The 16,937-nt window shown below is 45.4% G+C and overlaps 1 long non-coding RNA gene across 1 annotated transcript in view; it reads right to left on the bottom strand.

Annotated features, from left to right (window-relative positions):
- Positions 1-2,940: 2,940 nt before the first annotated feature.
- The window catches only part of LOC121487263, a 55,996-nt gene continuing 41,999 nt past the window's right edge, over positions 2,941-16,937 (bottom strand). Inside the window, exon 3 of the long non-coding RNA XR_005986813.1 lies at positions 2,941-2,978. This is a non-coding gene — a long non-coding RNA (uncharacterized LOC121487263). The remainder of the gene's footprint in view (positions 2,979-16,937) is intronic.

The raw sequence follows: 16,937 nt of genomic DNA, 5'->3' as shown, positions 1-16,937 counted from the left end.
AATTAAAAAAAAAAAATTAGAGCAGGGGCACCAGGGTGGCTCAGTGGTTGAGCGTCTGCCTTTAGCTCAAGTCATGATCCTGGAGTCCTGGAATCAAGTCCTGCATCTGGCTCCAGGGAGTCTGCTTCTCCCTCTGCCTGTGTCTCTCATGAATAAATAAAATCTTGAAGAAAAATTGATCAATTTGGGGCAAAATACAGATTAGTGAAGAGTCTGAGTGTATATTTGAAAAAGGGAATCTAGATAAGAATGTTTTTTTTTTTTTTTTTTTTAGATAAGAATGGTTTATAATTAGCATGTGCCTTGACCAAACTGGGGTCTTAGAAGAGTTTGTTCTCTTAAGTTTTCTTAAATCTTTAAGGACCTCTCTACCACCCACTCCTGCCATCGCCCTCCCAGCACACACACTTGACCTCGTCTGCACAATTCATTCACTCTACCTCAGGGATTTGCTAAGTAAACATGAGTTTCAGGTCCACCCCTACCAAAAAGAGAGTTCTCTGAGTCCAGAATTATATTTAGGAGTTCCTCCTGTGCAGAATTCTCTTGGTTTATAAGTGCTTCTGAATATAAAATGGACATGAAGCCGGGGCCACTGGGGCCTCTTTTGGATACCTGAAGAAGCTCAGGTACCATGAGACTTGCAGGGGCAATGACCCTCCCCACATGAGTGCTGCCTCTTGCAATGGCCATGGGAAAAAATGGGAAGCCACTTATAAAATAATATATATAAAGGGACACCTGAGTGGCTCCATCAGTTGAATGTCTGATTCTTGGTTTCTGCTCGAGTGGTGATCTTGGGGTCGTGGGATCTGCCTGAGTCGGGGTCCATGCTCATTGAGGAGTCTGCTTGGGATTCTCTCTCTCTCTCTCTCTGCCTCTCCTCTACTATCTCTCTTTCTCAAAAAATGAATAAATAAAATCTTTTGAAAAATAATATATATATGCATTTTAAATGTGCATACACACACACATATATATATACACACAAAACTTATATTTCTGGATCCTTGCTTATTGCAATAGACAAATTCTGTGACTGCTTTAGATACAAATAAACAGCTCATCCTTAATGAAGCCCACTTGAATAAAAGACATGTTTCAAAGGCAACATGTTATTGTTCCTCACAAATTTCTGAAGATTAAATATGGGACAGGCACTGCTGATGTGTGGTCACCTTTGTAGGACACCACGGAGTGGGAGGAATTTATTTTTATTTGTATTTTTTAGTGGGAGGAATTTTTAACTATGCTCTGTCATAACTCTTGAATAATGTATTAAAGCCAACCCAGGACACTTGTTAGGAAGAGTGTAGCTCAGGAGTTAAGAGTATTTCTCCAGCTGGTGGGCTGATGAGGAGGCCTGGCAGTTTGGGGATTGCATAATCCCTGCTCTTGTGCATTTGTTAATAATTTCCCGGGTAGGTTTACATGAATACTTTCTGGTACCATTTGCACTTAATAAAAATAGCAAAAGAAGCATCTATGAGGTAAGGAGAGGAGAGAAAAAAAGAAGCCCAAACAGCAAATTCTGTTCCATTCTACCCAGTATACATGATAGTGATCAGAAGACATCTCTGAGAGCTCATTTTCCTTTTGACCTTGTGTACTTCCTGTACTTAGCTGCCTCTGCAGGGTGTGCTGCCCTGGCAGGGCTCTGGCTCCTGTGCAGCTCTGCCATGATGTGACTAGTGGCAACCACCCGCTATGGGGTATCAACTGGGCCCCAACAAGGCACTTCTACAGCCCACTGCTGATCCCCCCACATGGCTCTGAGAAGCAGCTACCCCTGGCTGCATTTCACAGATGAGGAAAGGGGGCCCAGAGGCTTTCAGCAAACTGCCCTAGGTCAGGTGGCTCAAGGGGGCAGAGCAGGGCTCATCACCAGGTCTGTGTGGCTTCAAAGCCTGTGCTCTGAAGCCCCTACCACCCACTCTGAGACTTTGCCTCCATTTGTTTTCTTGCCAGCATGTTTTAGCATTGCAGGAGTGAGACAGATTGGCTTCAAAGAGCTTATAATCTAGGTAGGGAGAAAAGAACAGAAAAAAAGCATTTCTTTCCTGTACAACAAGGAACCTGGCAGTCAGGGGTTCTAACTGGAGCATCAAACCAGATGAGCCACACTGCAGGACGCTGGAACAGAGCATTGTGGGAATTCTGTTTGATTCCACCCAGGACCGTGTGTGGGGTGGGGTGGGGTGGGAGGTGCTGCAAATAGGAACAGTTGAAACAGCGCAAGTTTGAGGGACCAGGATTCATGTTCCCAAGTGATGGGTAAGGTGTAGAGAGTCTAACAGCAATGTCAACAGCTGGTACTTCTTTGGGGTTTACCAGCACCAGGTTTGAAGTGTTTTATAGGCTTTGATGTGCTGAATCCACCTGATTCTGATACCCTCAGAGTAGATACTATTACTCTGTTTCTCACATGAGAAATGGAAGCATGGGGGCTTGGGATTTTGCCCAGTCTTCCAGCTGGCATGTGGGGTGCGGGGATTTAAGCCTGGGCGGGCTGGCTCCGAGCCCAGGCTCTTACTGCACAAAGGACTGGCTAAGTTGAGGTACATACTCTCCCGGACTTCCCCATTGCACTGTCAAAACTGTAATTATCTGGTCACTGTGTTTTCCCCACTGGACTGTGTCTCCAAGAAGGCAGGGGTCATGTCTCTCTTGTTCTCAAATACCTCTAGTATCTCCAGCACCTAGATTAGTGACTGGCATCCAGAAAGCACCCAAAAGTTTTGAAGCATGGGTGAAATGCACCACAAGGAAGCAGAGGATTCCTTTGTAAGAGCAGCAACCCCACCCCGGTGCACCATTCGTACCTGGTGATCATGAGTGAGTCATCTCATTTCCTCCCCACCTCAGCAACACGGAGGATGATAACAGAGGTGAAGCTTTACAAAACAGTCTGGTAGTTCCTCAAAATGTTCCACAACAGAGGTACCGTCTGACTCAGCAGTTCCACTCCTGGGTATATGCTGAAAAACAGAAATACAGTTGATGTCCACACAAACATTTGTACAGAATGCTCATAGCAGCACAACCATAATAGCCAAAAAGTGGAAATGACTCAAATGTCCATCCTCGGATGGGTGGATCAACAAAATGAGGTGCATCTATACAGGTGAATGTTATTCAGCCACAAGTACATGCTACACCACGGGCAAACTTCAAAAACATTATATTAGGTAAAGAAGCCAGCCACAAGAGGCTCCTTATTGTATGATTTTATTTATATGACATGTTCACCATAGACACATCCATAGAGGCAGAAAGCAGATTTAGTGCTTGCTGGGGCCTGAGGTAGTGTGAGTGTGGATGGGGAGCAACTGCTAATGGGTTTAAGGCTCCTTTTTGGAGTGATGCAAATGTTCTGGAATTAGATAGTAGTGAATATGCTAAAAAAAAAAAAAAAAACAACTACTGAATTTAAAAGGGTGCATATCATGGTATGGGCATTATATCTCAAAAGAAAAAGAAAACAATATACTAAGTTCTATTGTAAATTTAGGTTAGCTACTTATTTACATTTTTAAAGAAGATTTATTTATTTTAGAGAGAGGGAGACAATCTCAAGGAGACTCCCCACTGAGCCTGGAGCCTGACCTTGGGTTCCATCCCCTGACCCTGAGATGGTGACCTGAGCTGAAACCAGGAGTTTGATGCCCAACCGACTGAGCCACCTAGGTCCCCCTTATTGACATTTGTAGGAATTTAGGGGTCTGGGCATAGTCTTAAAAATTAGTTTGTTGGTTTTTTTGTCTCTGATCTAGTTCAGGTGTCTGTGCTAATTGAAAGGCAACAAGGAGGGAGATGAAGAAGAGCAAGTCCGAGATGGGGGGTCTGGCATTTTCAGCTTTGCAGGCCTACTATGTGGGCACAGCAAAAGAGCTTGGACCTCGGACCAGCCAGCTCTGGACTTGCTCAGCCTCACTTTCCTGCCCTTTGCCTCCATCTCATCTGCTACCGTCCTTTTCCAAGCCCACTGTCATCCTACTGTCAGCCACTACTGCAACTGCCTCCTAAGTGCTTCATTCATCCTAGAAATAGTTCCAGAGCACCTGCTAGTGTCAGGTACTGTTCACGTGCTGGGGAGTAGGAGGGAGCAGCACAGAACCCCTGCCCTCAGGAGCTGACATCTCGGCAGAGAGACAGCGATAAACCCATGAATACGCAGATGATTTCACGTGTGAGAAAATGATTACGTTGAAGACAACAGAGGAAAGTGGAGAATGGTAGGTGGAGGAAGTACAATTTGCAGTTTGGAGGTGAGAGGATATTGCCTTCATCTGTGCAAAGATTGGCACAGGTGAGGGAGCGCACCTGTGGATATCTGGGGGCGAGGTGATCGGGAACAGGGAACAGCCACTGAGTGGCCTGGAATGGTCCTATTTGTAGAAAAGCAAGGAGGCCAGTGTGGCTGGGGGAGGAGGAGGAGGGAGTGAAGCAATGAGGTCAGAGGGAGAAGGGGAGGAGGACCCACTTAAAGGCCTCCGTTCTTGCCTCTGTGAAAACTTCCAGTGGCTTCCAGTTCCTGGCTATTAAGGCCGCCCCGCCTCTCAGACACCACTGCCTCCCACTCTCCCTGTTGCTGCTTTGCCAAACTCCTTCCTACCACAGGACCTTTCCCATTGCTGCTCTCTCTGCCGGGAAAGCCCCTCCCCCATCTTCTCCTGGCTAGCTTGTTCTTATCATTCTGGCCTAATATCAAACATCACTTTTTGAGGGGTGTGAAGTAGCCTCCACTCCTTGATTATCCCATTACTCTCTATTCTCTCCTCATTTATGACTACTTAAAATGATCTTGCTTGTTTTACATACAAGTGGTTTGTCTCTACTCCTCCCAAAAGGAAACCCCTCCATGTCAGGGGTCTCCTCTGGCCTGTTCACCTGGGTCTCCCTTGGACCATTCCTCAATAATTACTTGTTAAACGAATGAGGGATTTGGTGACCTCATCCTCCTGGGAATTCCTCTGATTAAAGGGGTGGCTTCTGGGTGTCATCTTAGCACCCAAGCTTAGCACCTAAGAGGGATTTAACTCTTACTCCATCCAGACAACCTTTGTCCTGGGGGAAGATTAATTATACGGTGGGCTGGGGTGGGAGTATTCTTTCCTTCTATCTCTCTTTAAGGACAATGCTTTCTGTCTTCTACCTTCTATTCACTCTCAGCTACTTCCAAGATCATACATACTTTCCTCATCCTGTTCTCATTTCACCCGGCCCTGCTCTCTAAGAATTGGAGGGTTAGATGGACACTTCTAAAATCTGTGATTTCTGATTTGACCAGGTCAGGAATCATTTGGCCAAGGGAGTCCAGAGAATTCATGTTACAAATGGGGAAACTTAGGCCTACAGTAGGGAATGAATGAGAATTGGTGGCAGATCCCAGGGAGAAGTCATCAGACAGGGAGATGTAACCTGAGGGGAGGGAGTTTCATTGAGATCCCTAAAATTACACAAATAATTTTATGGTTAGTCATTTTTCTCAGAAGAAAGTTCATCATTGTCTTAAGGGGTTTCTTTAATGGTCTTAGAAGTTAAGCACCCTTTAAGGGGCATGGACTCCTTTGAGAAAACCATAACTAAGCTCCTTGGGGTGTCTTGTTACTGTTCTAGTACATAGCAGTGCCAGACTCATAGCAGATGCCCCCAAACTAACTATTGAATGAGCAAATGAATGGATGAGGAGTGAATAGATTAATGGAGTGACAAATGAACCCATCTCCTCCATTTAATTTCAGTGCTCTTTTGACCAAGTCACAAATGGCAAGGAGTCAACCCCAGCCCAACAAGGACCAAGGACCTTGGATGCTTAGCCTGACTGCCCCGCCCCTCCAAGCTATCTCCCAGGCTGGCTGCCTGTTAGTGCTCTCCAGGTTGAGCAGACCTTGGGAAGCAATCTCTGAGTCCACTGTTGGACCAGATTGTCAGCTGACCTGAAGATAGTCTTATTATATGTAAAACACTAAGATTTCCCTGTCCTTGGAGATGCAGCTCAGGGCCGGGACACAGCCTGGGACAGGAGCCAGAGAGAGAGAGAGAGAGAGAAAGAAAGAGAAAGAGAGAGAGAGATGAGTTGCTGCTACAAGTCCAAACTTTTCCACCTTTCCTGGGCATGGACTAGTGATTCTCCTTGGGTGGGGGTGGGAGTTTGGTTTGGGACACAGTAGGGTCTATTTCTTAAAAAATTCAAGCATGTTTTGTTTTAGACCTCAGTCACATTGGCCCAGAAACACCGAGACCAAGGATCTGGAATAACGAAGAAAGGAAAAGTTAGACCCAGAGCTGGGGAGACTAAGAGGTAGAGAATGCACAGGGGCCCGGGGGCTGCCGATTTGGAGGTGTCACTGTCAGCACCCCTCTTCTGAGGAGAGCTTGGCGATGACTTTCATGGGGAGCTCTGAGATCTTCATGCAATTATTCAACAGCAACTAATGGGGAAGAGCACCAGATGTGGAATCTGGAAGCTTGGATCTGAGTCCTAGCTTGGCTACTTTAGAAGCTGAAAGGGCCCAATCTTGGCAGACAGCAGGGTTCAGACACTGGCTCTCTCTGCCTGCTGTAGCTCCTACCACCCTGTTAGCTCCTTCCCCTGGTATTTGGCAACATGTTCAGGGGGCGGGAAGGTCCCCATGTTCCACTGGGTGGCCCGAGGGCAGTGCATGCCTCAATTGCTTCTGGAGCAGACAGCTGTGTTTGTCTAACCTTAAGGCCTCCTGCCCGGGCTGGGGGCCTAGGAGAGTGAAGTGCTATCTCCCTTCCCCTGAAGTCTTAGGTCCTTCTCAAGCTTAGATCCCACTGATGCAGCTGGTTCATAAAGTGGACGGAGCAAAATGAGCATTCAATCTCAGACAGTCACAGAAATCCCTTCTAGCCTATTGCCAGAGGCTGGGGGTAGCCCTGGGGGAAGGGGGTTATGGTGGAGATGGAATATTGATGAGGGAGCAGGGCTGGCTGAGGACAAAGCACAGCTGATATCCCACAAACAATCCCATACCTCAGAGTGGGATATGTGTGTCTTCGGGAAGTTTCCAATTGTCTTAATGCCTTGCCAGAGGGAAAAGCCATCTTTAATTTGACAATGGCAAGGCCTCCAGGATCTTGTAGGTCCTCCTTAGCATTTGAAAATCCTTTTGGGGGACGCCTGGGTGGCTCAGCAGTTGAACATCTGCCTTCAGCCCAGGGAATGATCCTGGAGTCCCAGGATCGAGTCTCACATCAGGCTCCCTGCATGAAGCCTGCTTCTCTCTCTGCCTATGTCCCTGCCTCTCTCTGTGTGTGTCTCTCATGAATAAAAAAAATCCTTTTGGAATCTCCTTTTTGCTTACTTCCCCCAACTCCTGGGTATATAATCAGCCACTCCTCACAGGCCCAGGGCAGCAGCTCCTTCTGCCCACAGGTCCTGTCCCCATGCTTTAATAAAACTACCATTTTGCACCAGACGTCTCGAGAATTCTTTCCTGGTTGTTGGCTCCAGACCCCATCTATATTCCAAAATTTCATCAATACCAGAGGACGATTCTTGTACTCCACTGAAGGCTTTCTGGAGTTTTTAACGCTCCCAGGTGATTACAATATGCAGCCAAGCTTGAAAACTAGGAGGCTGCAGTAAGGGAGATGGGGAGCCTGGGGTCCCGCAAGGACAGCTGTTTGACATAAATAACGGGTACTATACTATACAGGAGGTGGTACGTCAAGGAGTAGCTGTGGAGCATGGAGCCGAGAACTCCTCCTCCCCCTCCCCCTTCCCCCCCCCCCCTCCTCCTGGATGCTGTGCTGCTGTGGCCAAGGCACAGCCCTCCCAGAGGCTTAGCTCCTGGCTGGCATGAGGAGGGGCTTGGGCCCAAGCCTTGGTTAACATTAGAATCACTGGGGTGCTTATAAAAAAGACTCCAGAGGTGCCTAAATGGCTTAGTCAGTTAGCATCAGACTCTTTTTTTTTTTTAAGATTTTATTTATCCATTCATGAGAGACATACAGAGAGGGAGAGAGAGAGAGAGGCAGAGACACAGGCAGAGGGAGAAGCAGGCTCCATGCAGAGAGCCCAACTCAGGACTCAACTCCGGGTCTCCAGGATCAGGCCCTGAGCTGAAGGCAGTGCTAAACCACTGAGTCACCTGGGCTGCCCAGCATTAGACTCTTGATCTCAGCTCAGGTCTTGATCAGGGTCATGAGTTCAAGCCCTGGGTTAAACTTCACACTGGGCATCAAACCTACTTAAAAACAAACAAACAAACAAACAAAAAAAACCCCAAAAACAAAAAAAACAGACTCCTGGAGCCTAATTCAGGTCTGCTGCTAGTTCTGGAATCCAGACCAAGTGCCTAGTGTACTTGGTATGTGGCCCTCTGCTGGTGGGGAGGGTCCTTCTGTCATCCCATCATCAGGCGGGACTGGGTCTGGATATGACTTGTCTCGGATCCCCTGTCTCACAAAGACTAGGAAAGGCTGAAGCTTCCAGAGAAGACTCCTTATTTGCTATTCCAGCCAGGCTGTCATTGTGGGATCTGTGCCTGCTTTTGAGGCGTTAGGGGCAAGGGAACTGCTCTTCACAATACAGCATGATCTTATGTGATAAGTGCTTTGCCAAACCTCCCAAAATTGGCCAAGCACTGGAGATGGGCCTTTGGAGCCAACCTTGGAGGGGGAGAACACGAGGAGTTCTCTTGTGCCAGAAGGGCAGAAGGGCAAATTTGACCAGTAACCATCTCTCCTCCCACCATTAGAGACACAACTGAAAGTCTTGAGAAAGGGAGAACCCACAAGCACATAAACTGAACCCAAGGATTCCTGGGGGCTGGGGTTTCCAGCTGGTCTGTGTACCTTTGGTTTTTCTTCTACATCAGTTTCTGGCAGCTAGAGTAGGGTGGGGACCAGAGAATGGGATTTTATGGGAAAGAGAGTGTTGGTGGGGTAGGGTAAATGAAAACAAAGTTCTTAGAAAGCTTATTTCTAAGGAAAGAGTAGGAAGGAAAGTCAGTCAGTGGGGAAACCAAGCCATGGGTCACCTTCCAGTTTCCTTTTCCATCCCACCTGGAGTGAGAAGTGGAGAAGAGAAGAAAGGTCCACAGACAGGCCAGACTGTGAAGCAGCCCCACATGCCAGACTCTCCCATGAGTAGGAGGGGGTCTGGGGTTTCCAGGATGGTCCACAGGGTTAGGGAGTTCCTTCTGAAATACACGTGGGATTTCCCTCTGTTGCCAGTGAAATCCGAAGAATGGCCACTTAGAAACACAGCTTTGTGTGGAGGTGCTTTCAGCTCTTCTAGGGACCGAACCTTGGGAGCTGGGACTTCCTTAAACACTTCAGTCATTGTGAAAATGCAGAGCCTCTCAGGCTCTGGTTCCTTCTAGGGGGGCTTTTTAGCATGATGCAGGTGGTATGTCCTTCAAGGGGTCTTTGCACTTTATTGAAACAGTTTGCTGGTGTTCCTTTAAGGACTTTAAGGGCCAATGCGACTTTGAGCTCTGTGAGGACCATGGCTGGCCTGTGGCTCCTTGGGCCCCGATGCTGTGGGCCCCGATGCTGTCAGCACATGACCTCGGATGGAGGACGTGCTCCACAGGCATTGCTAAGTCAGTGAACACTGCAACTCTAAGAACCCCACAAAAACATGAAAGTCCAACAGTAGGGGAATAGTTTGTAACTCTGGCACAGGTATCAGGATAGGATAACACGTAGCCTTTTGGAAAGGCTAATGATGAAGACGAGGCAGAAATATAGAAAAATTTAAATGGTGCAAAAATATTATCTGGTAAATGTATTGTGATTGCTTCTGCTGTAAAATATGGGTATGTTGTAGTAAGGAGTTGGAAGAAGAAGCAGATGGAAATGGTTGTGCTAAGGCAGTGAGATCATGGACAGTGACTGGTGAAGGTTTTTCTTAAATTTTGACTGTTGCAACAGCATTATAGCATAAAAACCAAACCTCTGCGATAGTGTTCATGATAGACATAACCAGGGTGTGGGTGGCTGAAAGTCCTTTACTTGTCTTGGCTAGACAGATTTGTTCTGGTTCGATTTGTTCATGCCTCACCCAGGGCCCCACACCTAGCACATAGCAGACGCTCAATAAATACTTGTTCAACTAGTGGTTCAGTGGGCAGCTTGTAGCAGAGGTTGAGGTATTTTTCACAGGGGTCCGAGGTAATTTGATTCAAGAAGAAAAAGACTTGGGAAAAGAAACACATCTGATCCACAAACCACCAACCAAAGGGGAAGTTAAAGTACTGCGACCTCTTGGCTTGATTTCATGTAAATTTGTTCCTTTCAGCTAAGGTGGTTTAAGTGAAAAAAAATTTATTTATTTTTTTATCTTTAGTTTTCTGTGAGTGTGAATAAAATCACAAAAAAAGAGGGAAGACCCCTTTGTCCACATGGGGATCCCATTCTAGGTTCAGAGTTCAGGGGGGGTGATAAAGGCCTCCCTTAGGGAGGAGTGGTTGCCTAATTGACTTCCCTCTTTGGTCTTCCATTCCACCTCCATCTTGCTTCAAGTATGCGCCTCTGTGGAACTGGAAGGTAGGGCATTCGCTGTCACCTTTCCCTTCCTGGGATCCCGGTGCCAGTGTCAAGGGGAGCCCTTTTGTCAGCACGTGGGAAGACTTGACTTGTAAACAAAGAATGAGTATGGTGTTTTTGGCTTGGTTTGGCATTTGCTAAACTGGTAAAGGTCCTGCTTCAGAATATTCCCTTACTAAACCACACCCTGTCTGAAATACAACCACTAACTAGTTCCTCCTTGAGGGTAAGGTTTTGAAGGCTCCCGATCTGGAAAAGAGCCATTTCTCCAGTGGAAAAAGAACTACAAGGTGACTCAGCTCTGGGAAAATTAACCAACAGATCAAGCTGGGGGATATTGGACCTGGGAGCTGTGGGGCATCCCTATTGGGTGGGGCCAGTGGCACAGGCAGTGAAAGAATTCACCCAAGGCAGAGCAAAGGAGATAGTCGTGATGTGCCCATAGCAAGGGAGGCTCAGAGCAATTCTATCTTTTTTCTAGAGAGTCTACCTGGACTACTAATTGTAATTCCGCCTGGCCTCATGAACAGAGATGTGCATGTCCTGGCTCCCTCCCCTTTACTCTCCCCTTAACGGGGCCCTGCGCCTTGGTTTTCACCGAGGGGATGAGGGGAGGGGATGGTAAGGCCAACCTGGCAGAAGTATGTGAGGATCGGACCTCACCATCACGGCCTCCTGACACATTGTAGGTCCCTCCTCACCCAAGATCAAGGAAAATAGGTTTAAGATTCTCAGATTTTTTCCTGCCATTTTCGCGTCCTGACTTCCCAGTTGTCCACCCTCTCCCCACAATTTTCCATCTTCAGCTCCCAGATCCAGTGTGCCTCCTATAGCTTCTGCCTCAACTAAGACTACCCTTTCGGTCCCTATTCCAGCCCTCTGCCTCAGGGAAGTAATGTAGGCTTTTAAGGACTTCCAGCTATACCACACCCAATGGTGAGGGAGTTTATTTGCTGGGTGCTGACTGGGTGCTGACTTTATTCTTTGTTGTCATGTGCCAGCTCTTCACACGGATACTTGTTTGATCCCCAGTGTTCCTAGGAGGTTGGTGCAATCGTCATCTCATTTAATGATGATAAAACTGAGGCACGGGTGGTTAACCAACATGCCTGACATCACAGCTAGGAAGTGGCGGGTTGGAACCCTCAAAGTCTCGGGCCAAGCCCTGACCCCCAACCACTCCATTTTTCTTGCTACTGTAAGACCCTAATATTTATTTATTTATTTTTAAAGATTTTACATGTTTTTCTGTAAGAGAGAGTGAGCGAGCACATACAAGCAGGCGGGAAGGGGCAGAGGGAGAGAGAGAAGTGGACTCTCCACTGAGCAGGGAGCCTGGCTCCATCCCAGGACCCTGGGATCACAACCTGAACTGAAGACAGACATTTAACTGATTGGGCCACCCAAGCGCCCTGACCCTAATGTTTAGAATCCATAGGAATTGGGAAAGGAAACACCGACTTTGTCCTATGGATGATGGAGCTTTATTTGTTTGTTTTTAAAAAGTCAGAAGACTACTTTAAAGTTGGAAACCTTGAGACGTCTGGGTGGCTCAGTGGTTGAGCATCTGCCTTTGGCTCAAGGTGTGGTCCCGGGGTCCTGGGATCGAGTCCTGCATGGGGTCCCTGCAGGAAGCCTGCTTCTACCCTCTGCTTATGTCTCTGCCTCTCTGTGTGTGTCTCTCATGAATAAATAAATAAAATCTAAAAAATAAATAAATAAGGTTGGAAGTCTCAAATTTCTCCTGGTTCTGTTCTAGCATTGCATCTCCTTCTAAGGAAGGCATTTTTTCAAATTTCATTGAACTCTCTTATACTCAGAAAGAGACACATTCTCTTGCTCTGTAGAGACGGGAAACTGCTGATCACCTCGTTCTTTACGTGCTGGAAAATAGTCTTATGATGTCTCAAAATCTCTCGGAGCCAGTTCTCTGAAGCAAAAGGGACCTGGCTCCTTCCCACTAGATTGGTTTCCAGTCCACATCCCTGAGAAACCTGTTCAGAGTTTTTCAGGCTCTCTCCTTCCTCAGAATTTTATTTTACCTTAATTTGTTATTTTCATTTTCTAGAACAGTTAGAAATGAAATAAAAGTGTAAAGAAGTAGGGAAATAAAATAATCCCTAATATTATTTTAGGGAGTCAGAGGAGTCTCCTGACATTTTTATATGAATTAGACTTGACTTTGAACCTGAGGGAGGGCCTGCCTATATGCTTGGCACTGCAAGGGCCTGTGGCAGAGACCCAATCCTTGTCCTGATATTCTTACAGTCTGAGCTGGTGAACGTGGAGAACAGCTTTGGACATTTTCCATTTCAACCAGTATTTACTGAGCATCTGCTGTGACCAAGGATTCTTTTACATGCTTGGTGTACATCAACAAACAAAAGATCCCTATCCTCGTGGAGCTTACAGCTTATGTTCTAGTGGGGAAGGCAGACAATGAGTTGATAAATTCTATAGAAGAAAGAAAAGGAAGTGGGCTGGGGTACAGGGTGTGGCAAGAGGCTGCAGTATGAAATGGGAGTCAGGATTAGCCTTCTTAAGGTCAGATTTGGGGTGCCTGGCTGGCTTAGTTAGTAGAGCATGTGATTCTTGACCTCAAGATCATAAGTTCAAGCCCCACATTGGGTATAGAGTTTACTTAAAAAAAAACAGAGTTGAGTCAAGACTTGAAAAAAGATGAGGGATTTAGCCATGTGGGTATCTAAAAATAGAGTGTTTCAGGCAGCAGGAATAGTTAAAATCACAAATAAACAAAATCCAACACAAACATCAGGAAGGGGCCACCTGAAAGATAAGAAGTCTGAGAAAGGGCCAAGGGGAGGCAGGAGGGCTTGCATGCCTATGCTAATCACATGGTGGTGGCTCTGTTGGGTGGGGTGATTTATCCGACCCTGGGGACCAGGCTCTGCCCAAACCTCTGGGCCAACAGAAATCAGCTCTGACCCAGGCTCTTTCACAACTGGGACATGGCCTTGTGTTGAGCTGTATACCCCTGGGGCCTTAGTGGCCTCATCTGCAAAAGAAGACAGCTAACATGTGACCACTCTTTGGTGTCCTGCCTCCTCATTCCCTGAGTGCCCTTTGTACTACTAATAGTAATAATTGCAGTAACGTCACAAATAAGATGGCCATTGCAGCATCTTTCTGGGATGAATAAGTTAATTATTCTTATTATTGAGACTTTTAAAAACCAAAAGCAAAACCATTTAACTTCCATGGCTTCTGAGGAAAAGAGAGAAAGGGCATGGCCTTTTGTTAGGGGAAAAAAAAAAAAAAAAAAGAGGTGAAAGAGGCAAAAGGCTTCATCTGACCAGCATTTAACCGTCTTCCCTTTGTGGGAACTGTGTTCCAAGAGGGCCCCTCTTGGCTGCTCCTTAGAGTGTTTCCTTAGCTGAGGTTCAGAACATCCGCAAACAGCCAACTGTCAGTTTGGGAAGGTTTGGGAAGTATTATGCAAAAGGTAAAAAAAAAAAACCAACAAAACCCCAAAAAACCAACCCAGTCTTTGACCGTTAAAAAGATACAACCTAAAAAAAAAAAAAAAAAAGATACAACCTGGTAAATTTTCCTAGCCTTTAGGTTGTAGGGGTCAGAAATATAAAACTGTGTTCTCATAATTCACTGAGGTGCTAAAAGGAGAAATTTGAGAGCACCATATTGTCAGACACTTGGTTTGCCCCAGACTCCAGGATTCGGGACCCTGTGATTCTAGGGAAGGGCTTTCCCTATTCAGGACAGATGGTAGTATTTGGTTTTTTAATGCCAAGGTGGAGGTGGGTTGGGCTTGCTGGGGAAATAGAAGTAACAAAGAAAAGATCCTTCTCAGAAAGTACATCCAGAAAGGAAGTACATCCAGAAAGGAGAGCTCATGTGAGGGGTCGAAGGAAGTGGGTTGGGGTATAGGGTGTGAAGTAACAGGGTCTTAAGTCAGATTGCCAAAAGTCAAATCCCACCTCTGTGTCTCAGTTTCCTCATCTGTATAATAGATATACAAATGATGCCTACTTCACAGGGCAGTTGTAATATGCAAGTAAATTAACACACATAAAGTCCTTAGTCTAGTACCTCTGTCCTTTTTTTTTTTTTTTTAAGATTTTATTTACTTACTCATGAGAGACACAGAAAGAGAGAGGCAGAGACATAGGCAGAGGGAGAAGCAGGCTCCATGCAGGGAACCTGATGTGGTTCAGGATCCTGGATCACTCCAGGATCATGGCCTGGGCTGAAGGCAGGTGTTCAACCACTGAGCCACCCAGGCATCCCTAGTACCTATGTCCTAAAGAAATAGCCAACAGTGGATGCTCTGGGTTGTATGAGTTCTTTCTAAGCAATGTTTGAGTGCTTTTCATTGAGGTTGCTTATTCAGGGAATGTTTTCCATGTAAGCATACTTTCAGGTTATGTAGCTCTCCTCTTTCTAACCCAGATTTTCCTTAATCTTGAAGCATCATTTATTTATTTTATTTTTAAGATTTTATTTTATTTATTCATAAGAGACACACACAGAGAGAGAGGAAGAGACACAGGCAGAGGGAGAAGCAGACTCCATGCAGGAAGCCCGATGTGGGACTGGATCCCCAGACTCCAGGATCACGCCCTGAGCCAAAGGTAGATGCTCAACCGCTGAGCCACCCAGGCATCCCCTGAGTCATCATTTTTAAGCCAATATTGTAGAAATGGTGTAGGGGGCAAGGGCAGGTCACCTCAAAATGTGCTACTTTGACATATTGATTGTTTTAAATAAAATTCACTTAAGAGAGAGTCAAAGCAAAAAGAACATTCTGACAACTATCTTTGTCTCCAGAAAGCAACAAATAAATCTCCCATGTGAAAGATTCCCTCCCTGTACCAAGCGGTAAAGAGACATCTTATCATCAGGGATGGGAAATTTAGAGCCAAGAAGGCTGTATTAAAAAACCATTGTTACTTTACTAATTTACTATCCCAGCCCAGATTCCAGTTAGTATTCCTTACTAATTGAAGATTCCAAAGTTTTCTTTGTATTGTCAATTCCTCACAGATTTATTGTCTCTCTGTCTAAAAGGTCTAAAAACTGCCTGCCTTGGTCATTCCTTTGGGTCTCAATTTCATTATTGTGCCTCCATGTGCACATAATTAAACTTTGGAGTTTTTTCCTCCTATTAATCTATCTGATGTCAATTTAATTCTTAGACTAGTTGGAAGAGTCTTGAAGAGTATAGGGACATTTTTCCTCCCCTACACAGCCACAAATGTACATAACTATTATATGTGATTTCAAATTTTCTAGTAGTGACATTTTAAAAAGTAAAACAAGTGACATTAATTTTAATATATTTTAACCCAATATATCCAAAATATTTCAACATATAGTCAATATAAAAATTATTAATGAGATTTTACAGTTTTCCTTACTATATCTTTGAAATCCAATGTATATTTTACAAATATAACATATCTCAATTCAGATTCACCACATGCGGCTACCATATTGGACAGTGCAGTTCTAAGTAATGGGAGGATAGTTCTTGGCAATGAACTGGGATGGGCAAGTCAGGCTGGGCCCTGAGTCCCTCCCAGTCACCACTATGATGTCCAGAAAGGCCTCTGGGATGGGGGTCTTCTAGTCATATGGAACAAAGAGGATCTTGATGCAAACCCTGCAAGTTCAAGAGTGTGGTTTTGAATTGTGATCTATTGAGCAAGCTCTTTGCTTGCCTCTAACCGTCTTTTCCTTTCTCCCCACCAGCCCCATCCTATCTGAAAACTGTATCAGGAGTCCCTTGAAGCAGGAATTTTGCTGAATTGTTTTGTCTACATTCTTACCAGCCAGGAAGGAGAGACCAACCCATCTCCCCTTGGTGAAATGCCCTTCTGTCCAATTCAAGGAAATTTCAGTTTGGTGTTCAAAGTAGGATATGCCTTGGGGAAGGCTCACTTGATTTTGAGGACAAGACCTCTTCTCTTTGCCTCTTCAGACATGAATTTGAATGTCTTTCCTCCAGTTTGTTGTTACAAGTTTGTTTGAAGAGGGCCTCATGTCCTTATTTTCAAGCTTTGGGAAGAGTGGAAGGGGCCTCTTATCTCCATGAGCTAGTAGTATTGTTACTTTCATGGATGTTCCTAAATCTGAAAAGAAACTCTATTCTTGCTTCATTTGTGATGAGATTGCCCTGTTTAGCCCACAGATGATATTTTCCTTCAGCCTTCCTGACTACTACTTTTTACCAGTCCTTAGTATTCCCAGCCCCATTGCCTAGAGGCGAATTGCTTTTATCAGGCAGTTCTTGAATGCTAATCTTTGATTCAACTTCTTTGGTCTTATTGTGTCCCTAGGGAAATTATCCGAAGAATGCTCTCCATTAGTAATTTTTAAAGTTAAATTTATGTCAACAATCAAAATATTTTTATTGAGTGTTTTTTCCTTGATTA

The sequence above is a fragment of the Vulpes lagopus genome, chromosome 3 (assembly GCF_018345385.1).
Source record: "Vulpes lagopus strain Blue_001 chromosome 3, ASM1834538v1, whole genome shotgun sequence".
Taxonomy (NCBI): Eukaryota; Metazoa; Chordata; class Mammalia; order Carnivora; family Canidae; genus Vulpes; species Vulpes lagopus.
This window is presented reverse-complemented; position numbering and strand designations above follow the sequence as displayed.